Source organism: Erythranthe guttata, chromosome 9, assembly GCF_056151865.1.
Source record: "Erythranthe guttata isolate IM_541 chromosome 9, IM_541, whole genome shotgun sequence".
Taxonomy (NCBI): domain Eukaryota; kingdom Viridiplantae; phylum Streptophyta; class Magnoliopsida; order Lamiales; family Phrymaceae; genus Erythranthe; species Erythranthe guttata.
In genome coordinates this window covers 9,598,689-9,611,960 of record NC_142541.1, presented here as the reverse complement: position 1 = coordinate 9,611,960, position 13,272 = coordinate 9,598,689, and the positions used below count along the sequence as shown (strand labels likewise).

Below are 13,272 nucleotides of genomic sequence, written 5' to 3'. Positions count from 1 at the left end.
TGCCGATGACCGATGCACGAGTCGTAATTGATCGAGGTTTCATGGCATCTTTGTTTAATCCATGACGAACTTTTCAAAGAGATACAAGATAGTCCGATGGATATAAATGCTATTGTGGCAAAGAGACGAAGGGATTTTACGGGGGACTTCTTTCGCCACCTCACTTTGCTCTCCGAAACCTACGACAGTTTGGAAGATCGAGATGGTAACGCTTCTTCAATTTATCAAATCTAACCCAAGTAACACAGATAGGCAAATTTTTAATATCATATCAGATTCGATGCATATTTCGATAATTTGTGGAGTCACAATACGGTGAAACTTGAATAAAAGAATTCCATGCAAAAATAAGAGATAAACTTGTGTTCGTTTCATCGAGCAGGGCTTGCTCGTCTGGGAGCCAGATGCTTATCTGCAGTCAGTGCTTTCGACAACACTTTGGATATTGTGGATACTTTAGACACTGCCCAGGAGAAGTTCGACGAAATCTTGAATTCTCCTTCAGTAGATGCTGCGTGTGATAAGATTAAAAGCCTAGCCAAGTCAAAGGAGCTCGATTCTTCTTTGATTCTGTTGATAAACGGTGCTTGGGCTTCTGCAAAGGATTCTCCTACCATTAAAAACGAGGTATCAATTTCTTTTTCTCCTCCGAAAAAAATAAAATTATGAACATATGTTCCTCAATCGTAAAGCTTATCGGTGAACGTGGAGGATGACAGTAAGGTCTCGTTTGGTTGGTAAGATAAGACATGATTAATTAAATAATTAGGTTTTATGTGATGTTTGGTTAGTGCAGCAACTTTTTGGGTTGCCCCACAATTATCGAAATGAGCTATTATACAATTGGGGTCTCATTAGATTGCATAATCTTGTCTTGGTTAATTTTATCTTGCCACCAAAAGATAATGTGTTATGTTTAAAAACCTGCAAAATGACTTAGGCGTCGTTTGGTTTCTATGATAAGATTATCCAAGATAAAATTAAATAATCTAATGAAAAGTTGAAAACCCAATCGTATTATTTTACTGTGGGAAGGTCCAATAAAAAATCTTTCTAAGATAGATCATGATAAATTAATATTTCAGAGTCCACCCGGAAATCTATTGGGTTTACCAAACATTAAACAAAGTCCAATTAATTAATTAATCACGGCTAATCCTCCCAACCAAACGAGGCCTTATTGTGTTATACTACTTTTCCATTTCCTCAAGAACTTGGTTGATATTTTAAAGAATATGCCCTTACATAATCTAAATCCAAACTCATTTACTAAATTAGCCGATGAATTGTTTAAATATGAATTATTTAATACTGTCCGAAGTCAAGAGCAATACCATTATTACATATGACATATCCCTTGTTGGGACTAAATGCTTTCGGGACAGTACTTCGAGTACCCTGTGTCAATACCATCTAAATGCACTATTAATACCATTATTGCGCATGACACATACTATAGAACCAGTACGAAAAATACAATAAGCCTCTTTCCCATATCCTATATGAAACCCTTGTTAGGACTCAAAATGCTTTGGGGACATGCTAATGTCACCGAAGAATAATACCCATGAGGAAACTATTACAAAATCATGAAATTCGACAACAAATAAATGATCTTTGCAAACCCAAACAACAGAAAAACAGATATTGGAACCGATTTAATGATTAGGGAAAACACCGAATAAAGTCGATGCATAATACCCATGAGAGGATATGTTCAAAATCATGCAAGTCTACAACAAATAAACCTTTTTGCAAGCTTAAGCAACACCCAAATGGGTCTGTTTCCAAGAAAATGAAAGAAAAAAAAAAAATCAAACCTTGTTGTTTACCCTGCTTCACCATTGTCGAGAAATGGGTTTGTTTATTTTTATTTTTCCTTTCGTTTTATAATTTTTCTGCGTTTTGTTGATTCTTCGTGTTTCGTTGTTTCTTCCTTCTTTGTTGTTTCTTTGTTCTTCGTTTCTTCTCTGTTTCTTCTTTGTCTGTAAATGGGTATAAACTGAACGGTGGTTTTTTTCCTGCGCCTTTTTAGCTTCTTTCTTGTTGTTTGATTTTTGAAATGTAACGGACAAAGAGCGTGTAACACAAACGGCGCGTAGGAGGTTGGAAATGAGTTATGTAAAATTAGTATAAAGTAAAGGGTATTTTAGTATTTGCACATTTTATTAGGGACTGAACTGCATGTTAGGCGCGTGAGTAGGGACTGAATTGCTTGGGGAAATTATCTAGGGACTGATCTGTGTGTTGAGTTTTGGATTAGGGATTTATCTGTAGTTTCCCCTTATTATTATTATTATTATTATTATTATTATTATTATTATTATTATTATTATTATTATTATTATTATTATTATTATTATTATTATTATTATTATTATTATTATTATTATTATTATTATTATTATTATTATTATTATTATTATTATTATTATTATTATTATTATTATTATTATTATTATTATTATTATTATTATTATTATTATTATTATTATTATTATATTATTATTATTATTAGTATTATTATTATTATTATTATTATTATTATTATTATTATTATTATTATTATTATTATTATTATTATTATTATTATTATTATTATTATCATCATTATTATTATTATTGTTAGTATTATTATTATTATTATTATTATTATTATTATTATTATTATTATTATTATTATTATTATTATTATTATTATTATTATTATTATTATTATTATTATTATTATTATTATTATTATTATTATTATTATTATTATTATTATTATTATTATTATTATTATTATTATTATTATTATTATTATTATTATTATTATTATTATTATTATTATTATTAGTATTATTATTATTATTATTATTATTAAAAAGTACAAGAGTATAATTTTTTTTCTTTCTTAATAATGATTATATTAGCACAACCCCCAAACAAATTTATTTATCAAAAAAAAAAGCATACAACCCCAAACCCCTTTCGGCCCTTACCCCCAAATCCACCCACCCACCCACACCAACTCCTCTTTTGCCGTGTGGGTCCCACATATTTTTAATTTTTGCATCTATATTTTACTTGAAAAAAATACAAAGTGGCCCACAATCACCTTGACACATGGCAACTTCTTAAAAAGTGTCAATTTGAATGACGCATTATTGTAATGTGTCCTAATTTTCAAAAAAATTTGCCCCCATGTTGTAGAAAAAAAAATGGCCCGTTGCATGAGTGTGAAGGAGATGAAGTTGATTATTCTATCAAAAAAAAAATGGAGTCACTCATAACCTATGCTGTAGGAAGCTACATGCCTTGCATGCATCTGATTTGATAGGTTGAACCGCCAAAGGCCGAAAAAAAGATTACAACTTTACGTGTACTGCTGTTGAGTAATAAATGCAAAAGTAAAGGTGTCTGTAAGGGCATAATTACATTCTGAAATGATTTGTGCAGGCGCCATTGAATCTTGCAGGCACTTTTTTTACTATTCATGAAAAATCAAAAGGTAAATATTAGGGGTGTGCACGGGTCGGTTCGGTTCGGTTTTAGCCAAAAACCGAACCGAACCGAATATATCGGTTTTTGTAAAATTAAAAACTATGTATGTCGGTTTTTTATCGGTTCGGTTTCTTTCGGTTTCGGTTCGGTTTCGGTTTTTTTCGGTTTGGTTTCGGTTCAAGTGTCAATATATATTCAAGTTGTACAAACAAAAAAATACAATTACAATTACTTTCACAACTTACTAATGTAATGAAAATATAAAATCTTTAATTTCATAGGACTTAACGTAATTTAGATGATGTATTATGCTTCATTTTTTTTTCCTACTTTCATCTACCACATTATTAACACCATGAACTCAAGTAAATTTTTACTTACTAAATAAATAAAATACAATGTCTCAATTTATGAACAAATGCTTAGAATGAGACAAGTAATTGAAAGATAGAAAATAAATATTAGGGTAAAATAATACATATATTATATAAAATGAAGTCATTTTATAGTTTCGGTTCGGTTCGGTTTTTCGGTTCGGTTACTTACCTTCCCACCATACCGAACCGAATAATTCGGTATTTCAAAAATAAAAAATCGTACATGCGGTTTGCTATTCGGTACGGTTTAAAACGGCTCGGTTTTTCGGTTTTTCGGTTTTTTTGGTCACCCCTAGTAAATATCCTCAAAAACTCTCTCATGCTTTTGGACTTCGATTTCAGATCCCGACCGAGATGATAACATATCGGAGGTAATTCTTACATACTTTTTATTGTTTCGTTACGTAGATTACGATTATTGAATTTTATTTTAAACGAAGAATTTTGTATTACTCGCGTGATTCTACACGAGTATAGTGGAGTTACTCGTGTTGAACCACGCGAGGAGATGAATGTAATTTTTTCTGTTTTTTAAAATACATATGTTTTTGATTGAAAAATATTAAAAAAAATGGGGGTCGTGTGTTATTATGCGAACAAGGGGGTTTGTGCTCGTGTCAAACCACGCGATCTCAGTTCAAGCTCGCCTACGATCACACGAGCTCCATTTTATTTTTTTTGCTGCTCGTGTGAAAACACGCGAGCAGATCTATTTTCCTCGCGTGCCTGCACACGAGTAAAATTGATCTGCTCGCGTATTTTCACACTAGCAACTTTGATTTTTTTATTTTTTTTTTTATTTTTTGTTTTTATTTTTTGTTTTTATTTTTTGTTTTTTTTAAGTTAAATACTAATTCAGTTTTTCTGTTAATTGTAGATGGCCAGCGGTAGAGGGAAAAGTATAATGATTCAAGTTGCGGGAAAATGTAAGAGTTTAATGAAAGCTTTGTGTCGGAAGTCGAACAATCCGGATGATCCGGATCATATTGGAGATTGGGAGTTCTTGCATCCGATCGTAGAAGGAAAGCGACGACAAGAGAAGAAGTGAAGAGAGTGAGGGAAGAAGCTACTGCAGTCGGAGTCGGGCCTTATGGCAATAGTGTGACAGCACTTTTGGCCATCTTGAAAAGATGGCTTCCTAAGGACAACACCTTGCCAGATAAGTATCCACAAATGAAGAGAATGATGAAAGATTTGGGGATGAAAGCCAATTTTATTCATGCATGTATCAATAATTGTGTCTTATTTTGGAAACATAATGAAGATAATGAGCAATGCCCTCAATGTGGTGAACCGAGATATACTGTAAGAGTAAAAAAGGGAGGGAGAGTTAGTAAGGAACCTTTAAAAGTATTAAGACATTTTCCTTTTATTCCAAGGTTAGTTAGATTTTACACTATACCATGGATAGCACATGAGATGACATGGCATGATCGATCAACATCTTCATGGGATTTTATGCGACATCCATCTGATTCTCCACAGTGGGAAGGGTTTAAAAATAAATGGCCAGAATTTTCAAGCGAACGACGTAATATTTCTTAGGAATTGCAACTGATGGGTTTAATCCGCGTGGTATTCAATCATCAAGTTATAGTTGTTGGCCAGTGATCATGGTGCCTTATAATCTTCCACCTTCATTGTGCATGAAACGGGAATTCCAAATATTGTCGTTGTTAATTCCTGGACCAAAAGCACCAGGTCAAGATATTGATGTATTCCTTGAACCCCTTGTAGATGAGTTGAAACTATTGTGGGAGAAAGGAGTTCCGACTTTTGATATGCATGAAAAACAACGTTTCACGCTAAAAGCAATGTTGCTATGGGGAATTCATGACTTTCCAGCTTATGGAAATTTATCTGGATGTATAACACATGGTTACAAAGCGTGTCCCATTTGTGGAGATAATACTCCATCTATCCACCTAAATCATAGTAGGAAGATAGTTTATACAAACTATCGCATGTTTCTTAACATGGATCACCCATTTAGGAAGGGCGGATATTTGTCACTAAAGTCAACTGAATATAGATGCCCTCCTTCTCAATTGAATGGGGATGAACTTTTGGAGAAATTAAGTAAGGTAAAGTATGTACCTGGGAAGACAAAAAAAATTCAGCAAAAAAAAGAAAGATGGGCATTGACGAAAGTGGTGAAGCTGAAGCTGTAGAATCATGGTATAAAAGGTCTATCTTCTTTGACTTGCAATATTGGAGCTCGCATCAAGTTAGACATGTTCTTGACGTGATGCACACGGAGAAGAATGTGGCGGAGCATTTAATATGCACAATTTTAGATGATAAACTCAAATCTAAGGATACTATAAATGCGGCCTGGATATGAAGGAAATTGGTATGCACAGTGGTTAGTGGATGCAGGTAAATGACCAAACAGGGAGAATGATAAAACCAAAAGCCCCATTTCTCTTGGATAAAGACGAGAAACATCAATTTTGTCAAATTTTGAAGGATTTGAAACTCCCTTCTAATTTTTCATCTAACTTGAGCAATATTGTATCTCTTAATTCTCCTAGTTTGCATTCAATGAAATCACATGATTATCATGTTATTGTGGAATATTTGTTACCGGTATTGCTTCAACATGCATTTCCGAAATATCGAGACTTGCGTAGAGCTATCCAGCAGATAAGCTTATTTTTCAACCTATTGTGCTCTAAAATAATGATACGAAAGGATATCCAAAGAGCCAAATACATGGTTGTAGAGGCATTATGTGTGTTGGAAAAATATTTTCCGCCATCTTTCTTCGATATTAGCATCCACCTTATGGTACATCTAGCTGATGAAGCATTAATTTGTGGACCTGTTGGACCACGTTTGATGTTTCCTTTTGAACGGTACGCTATTTTTACTAAGTTCAAATTTTTCTTATATCAACAACATTATTAGTTTTTTACTTATAATGTAATATTATTATTATTATTATAATCGCATGAATAGGCAAATGAAAGAATTCAAAGACATACCTAGTAACAAGAGGTATATTGAAGGATCTATTGCAGAGTCGTACATTGTTGGAGAATCCGTTAGGTACTGTATGGAATATATGCCAAATTCACTTGATGGAAATCACAAACGTACTCGGGAAGCTTTTTTGGAGGAAAATGGAGAATTTTCTGATGAAGGTCCTTTACTCGACGATGTTGTTATAAAGTTAGAACCCCAACAATTTCAACAAATACGTAGATGGATGCTTTTTCGACTTGAGGTTGATGGACTTCATGAATACTATAGGTTTGTTTTCTTGTAATATTGCTTAAGCTATTGAGATCAAGATATAGTTAATTTATAAAACCATATGTATATGAAATTCAGAGAATATAAAGATTTTTTAAAGTCCACTTTGCACGGCAAAGGAAAAGGGACCATAAACACAGAAGTAGAACTTCAAACTTCGTTTATCCCCTGGTTATACGAAAAGGTAGTATTATTAGTAATACTAACTTAGTTTAGTTTATGGAGTATAAATTATTTTTAACTTATATTATTCACTCAATTACCCAGTTGTTGTTGTCTAAAGAGACGGAGACAAAGGCAATGTTGTGGCGATTAGTTCAAGGACCAAGGCACGAGGCTAAGTCATAAAAAAATACCGCGTTAATGGTTTTGTGTTTTCACCTAAGTACCATGACGACACTGTTGTTACTCAGGATAGCGGTGTCTGTATGAAGGCATGGACTACATTTAGGGAAAAAAAAGGTGATAAAAGGCTTAAGGATGCTTGGACTATGTGGTATGGAGTTATCAAACAAATTCTTGAATTGAACTATACACTTTTTAAAGAGGTGGTATTTTATTGTGATTGGGTGAGAGTTGAAGACAAAGTTAATGGTTGTAAGCATTGTCTAGATTCCAATCTTGTGATGGTTAATTTTGATAAGTTCAAGAGTTGTAGTAGTGAGTTAGATGAACCCGTTATTCTTGCTTCTGAGGCAACTCAAGTATTCTACTCAAAAGACCTAAAAAATCGTAGTTGGTGGGTGGTTTTGCATTCACCAAAGAGATTGACCAGTCGTGTAGACGAGTTAGAGACACCAACGAGCTTTCAATCTACACTTGAAGACCAACATCACTTGGAAGAATTGTTGAAGCAACACAGATCTGCATAAATTTTAATTTGTGTATTATTTGTTTTATTTTAAAGACGAAAATAGTTCAGTTTTTAAATATAATAGTTTTTGTTTTTGCTATTATTAATTTTACTTGTGTGCTTTGAATAGATATTGGTATGATAACAATAATAACTTAGGAACTTGAAATAATATATCGTAATAAAGTTCGTAAGCATTTGCTGATATATATGTCGTAGATGTTTATTTTTATTTCTAATCTAAATGGCCTAACAGTTTTTTTTAAATGTCAGATATCCAAAATTATGTCAACCAGTGCAGGTAATTGGGATTGTAATTTTCTTAATCCATCTGCTTCAGATTCATCCATGTTCGAATCGTCAGGAAACAAACCCCCAAAAGGTAAGAAAAAAATCACAATTGAATATGATGGAGGGGTTGTAGGTGATCACTCGAAGCAATGGAGTTCGCGTACAGGTGATTTTGTGAGAGCTCACATTCCAATTAGCTACAAGGATTTTAGAGATGTGCCGAACAACTTCAAAGATGATGTTTGGAATGCATTGATAGTAATTCTAATTTTAAACTTAGTTTAGTACACATGTGCCTTCATCTATATTAAACACCTTAATATTACATATTCATCGATTATGGCAGAAGCATGGTTTAACAATTTTATGATAGTAACATATTTATACAGTTGTTTATGACTTGTTGTTTTTCGAATTTGAATCATGTCTTTATATTATTTTATACTCTATTACTTGTGTATAAACAATACTACTCATATATTTGTCATATTTGGACCTGGGCTATTGAATATGGATTACTATATTATTTAACTTGTCTCCTAAATATTTGGCTCTTAAATGTTTAAGTGGAAATCATGGAAATATTAATTGAACTGTAGGTGGTTTTCATTAGTTTGGTACAGTGTTTATTGTTTAAGTAATATTATGGTGATATTCCTTTGCAATTATAACACAGAGTTGTATGATATGATTAATTATTTTCATATAAATAATTAATTTCTTAGTGTTCTTAATTCGCATTGTTATCTTTTCGTAGGGCGAATTTGAACCGGATGTTCCATCACATGTGGCTCGACCACTAGCAGAGAAGACGTGGTCCCAAAAGTTTAGAACGCACAAAAAATCAGTGAGAGTTTTTTTAAAGAACAATCCTCCACAAGCTGAGCCAAAAGGTATTGACCCAATTATTTGGAGAAAGTTTGTAGAAAATGAGAAGGACCCAAAAAAGGAGGATCAAAATGAAAAAAAAAAAACAATCGAAAAAAGTCGACGTTTTCTCATTGCCTTGGCCGTCGCACTTACGCTCAAAAAGAATACTTGGTGGTATGTATCCTTTCATTAATTTCAAATTCTTAGTTTCTTTTCTTGAGCTAATTTATTGAATTGTTCAGCTACAAGAAAATCCGTCAATTCAAATTTCTCGAGCTGAAAAATGGTTGGCAGCGCATGAACATGCTGATGGGAGGATTTTGGAAAGTGCGAAAAGTAAATATGTATGTAATGTATTCGTCTGGAACTTTTTTATTTAAATTTTTTGAACTTCAAAACTTGTTATTACTACTTGTTACTTTAGCAATGAATATACTGCAAAAATTTAGCATTAGCCATCTCTATATTTTTATGTACTAGGAAGTATTTGGCTATTAGTAGTAACACACTTTTCACTTTATATTGTTTTACTATATGATAAAATATTTATCACTTGATTACAACAGGAGCAAGTAAAGACTGCTACCAGTAAAAGAAAAAGTCAAAGCTTAAGCGGAGAAGAATGTATGGACAGTTATGAAGACATTGATAATGACGAGTTAACAGAGGTATTTGGAAAAGAGAAGAAGGGAGGAATTCGTGGCATAGGTTCCCACATCAGTAAGAAGCAACTAAATTATCTTGCTGTAGCAAAGTCGAAACTTCAACAAAAAGATAAAGCTATCAAAGATGCTAATGATGGGAAGAATGAGATACTCGCAAGAATTGATGGCCTTGAAGGTATAATTCGTTCTTTATTTTAAAAAACTGACAAAATTGGTTGTCCACCTACACCTTCAAGTGAGCTTGGATCCAATTCAACTAGTCTTCCTATTTATCCAACTGAAAATGTGAACAATGTTACTGGTAATGTTGGTGCATCACTCCCCTCCCCAGCGAATACTAGCACTGAAAATCGTGGAGTGTTCTTATGTGATAAGTTCGGTCGAAAAATTGCAAAGGGGTATATTGTAACAGATAGCACATCTAAGACATGTCACTTCAGAAATGTTAGAAGTGAAGAAAAGAAAGTCTACATAGAAGAAGTAATTGATCCCAGCGCTCGTTTGTGGGATCCTCCTCAAGGGGGTTACGATACTTTGGCTGGCTTTATTCAAGGGGGTTATGTGATTTGGTTAGAAAATTGGTTAGTAAGCATTTGAGTTTCTGTACTCTTTTTTTTTTAGTCTTGCTCAGGATATTTTTGATATATTTGCACATGGTGGAAAGCTTATTTACTTTCTTGATGATACATGTTTTTTTTTCTATTTTGAACAAGATTGTACTTGAGTATTTTTTTATACTTTGGGTTAGTTTTTATATGATGGTGGATAATTAATTATGATACATTACTAGCTTGATGGAATGACAATCTTGTATTTTTCTTATTGATTATATATATATATATATATATATATATATATATATATATATATATATATCTATATATATATATATATATATATATATATATATATATGTATATATATAAACATAAATAAAATATTCTAACAGACTATCCGTTAGTATTTTAATTAAGGCTGTTAGAATGAAAACCATTACAAACATATTTGTAACAAATATAAACGTTAGTAATATTCATTTTTTTATAGTACTCTTACATCTCTAACGGTTATACCCGTTACAAATCTGTATAGAGTGTTACAACTAAATTGTTATAAATATATTTATAATGGATATAATCGTTAGGATTAATTATTTGCTAACGGTTATATCCGTTAGGCATTTGGCTACAGTGTTAGAAAACTAACCGTTAGAAAACTATTTCTAACGGATAATGCTGTTAGATATGATTATCTTTCTAACCATTTTCGTATATTATTCTAACACTTTGAATATATTTGCTAACGGTTAAATCCGTTAGCATATTTTTGCTATGTATTTCTAACACGCATTTTCTAACGGTTTTCCATCGTTAGAAATATTTTATCTAACATAATATATCCATTAGAAAATGTCTTAAATGGTGTAGTGATTTGTGCAATCCCACAAGAGCGTCAGCTTCAGTTCAGCACCAGTATTTTCATACTTTTATTTGGTTGTTGTTGCCACTATTTTGTTGTTGTTGTTGTTGTTGTTGTTGTTGTTGTTGTTGTTGTTGTTGTTGTTGTTGTTGTTGTTGTTGTTGTTGTTGTTGTTGTTGTTGTTGTTGTTAGCGGTTGCCAGAAGAAAACAAACAAGAGATTCATTAGCGGTTGATGCTACTGACACGATCAAATGTCTAAAAGATCCTCGAGGACGTTTGGAAGTTGTGAATTGAGTAGGATGTCGAGACTATGTCCGTTGTGACATCACTCCAGCCAGAATCAGTTATTGCAACACTATATTGCAACACTGCTTGTATCTATCCATTTGTATCTTACAGTATTTTGAATTTAATGTATTGATTTATTCCTAGACAAAAATGGTTTATTGGTTTGTTATATCATCTTTTATTTCATATTTTATCTTTTAAAAATATTTTATTTTGTTCGAGGAAAAATAAAGTTGAAGTACTGTTGTTTGAGCAAACTATCATTAGATTCATATTATGTTGTTGTGAAAAGACATTTGTAAAATAATATGTCTGACATATGGTAGGTGGTTCCATATTATATTTATTTTGCTATTTATTTTTGTTGTTACAAATTGCAGTTTGTATGTTGTTAGTTGTACTTTGCAATTTATTATTGTAACTTGACACAACTTAGAAAAAAAAAAGAGAAAAGAAAAGAAAATGAGAGAGAGAGAGAGAAAACGGAAAGAAAGAAAAGGAGCGAGAGAGACGTTAGACTACTAAAATAGAAAAGAAAAAAAAAATGAGAGAAAAGAAAGGAGAGAGAGAGAGAGAGACGTGAGAGAGAGGAGAGAGAGGAGTTAAAGGAGAGAGATAGACTGAATTATGGGATTTTATTCATGTTTTCCACAACTTACTATTTTAATATAAATAATGATTAAGGGTATTTCTGTTAATAGAAAAATAATTTAATTTAATTTATAGTAGATTTATTGGTCAATGGACCTATAGCTATAATCAACTAACAAAACGGACCCCCATCCATATAAGTTCCAAATAAGGGGGTCCAGCTAATTATCCCATATAAATAAGACCTCAGCATCATTGTAAAAGGTACGCTCTATTCTCTAGTTATAAGACCCAGAACTCTATTGTTTTACCTACTCATCTACTTGTCTAAGCATCTATCTGACTTGAGCGTCGGAGGGGTTTCAGCCGGATCAACCATCGGCTCAGTTCACATGTATTATTAATCTTGCAGGTTTGAGATTTAGGTGTTCATCTTTACGTGACAGGGACTCCGACCAAGATCACTTACTCGCTTGCAGTGACCTACCCTCGTGTTCCCGTTTATTCCACCCAAGGTGAGTGATACAACTCAATACCAAAGATCAAGTCAAACTCGGTTGGGTGTATAGTGAGAGATTTGCCTGCTATTTCGAATGCACCTCGTGTTTTTACATACGTAAGTAGTATATATATAGGGCCGGCTCATGCATATAGGCAGGTTGGGCCGTTGCCTAGGGCCCCAACTTGTTAGGGGGCCCCACCAAGTAATTGTTTATTATTATAATTATTATTTTTTCTTTCTGTTTATTGCAAGTGATTATTGGGTGAATAAAGCTTCTATTACGCTGACTTTCAACTTGCTATTTTACCATGTTCTATCATATTTGGTAATTGCTATTTTTCATATATTATGTCGAGTGGATAAAATATTTGTTTGGATCTAAAAACAAAAAAAAAATAAAAATAGAATAAGATAGTGAATCTCAAAGAGTTGGAGAAAAATCAATACATTTTCATCTACTAAAACACGAATAATAAATTTTAAATAAATCCCTTTTGAAAATAAAGGGCCCCGTTTTCTTGTTTCGCCTAGGGCCCCCCAATAACCTAGAGTCGGCCCTATATATATACTACCATCTTGTGTGCCCCTAACTGCATATGAAAGTACTCGTTTGTTTGCAAATGGTAATATGAAATGGTAGAAGTAAGTTTGTTTTAGGCATTCAAGTTGT

The 13,272-nt window shown here is 32.6% G+C and overlaps 1 long non-coding RNA gene and 1 pseudogene across 1 annotated transcript; both read left to right on the top strand.

Annotated features, from left to right (window-relative positions):
- Positions 1-45: 45 nt before the first annotated feature.
- LOC148768019 (uncharacterized protein At4g37920 pseudogene) lies at positions 46-669 on the top strand (annotated as a pseudogene).
- Positions 670-9,116: 8,447 nt separating this feature from the next.
- Positions 9,117-10,568, top strand: LOC148768018 (uncharacterized). Its single transcript, XR_016033624.1, has 3 exons — positions 9,117-9,309; positions 9,378-9,479; positions 9,702-10,568. It is a non-coding gene; the product is annotated as an uncharacterized LOC148768018 (long non-coding RNA).
- The last annotated feature ends 2,704 nt before the right edge of the window (positions 10,569-13,272 follow it).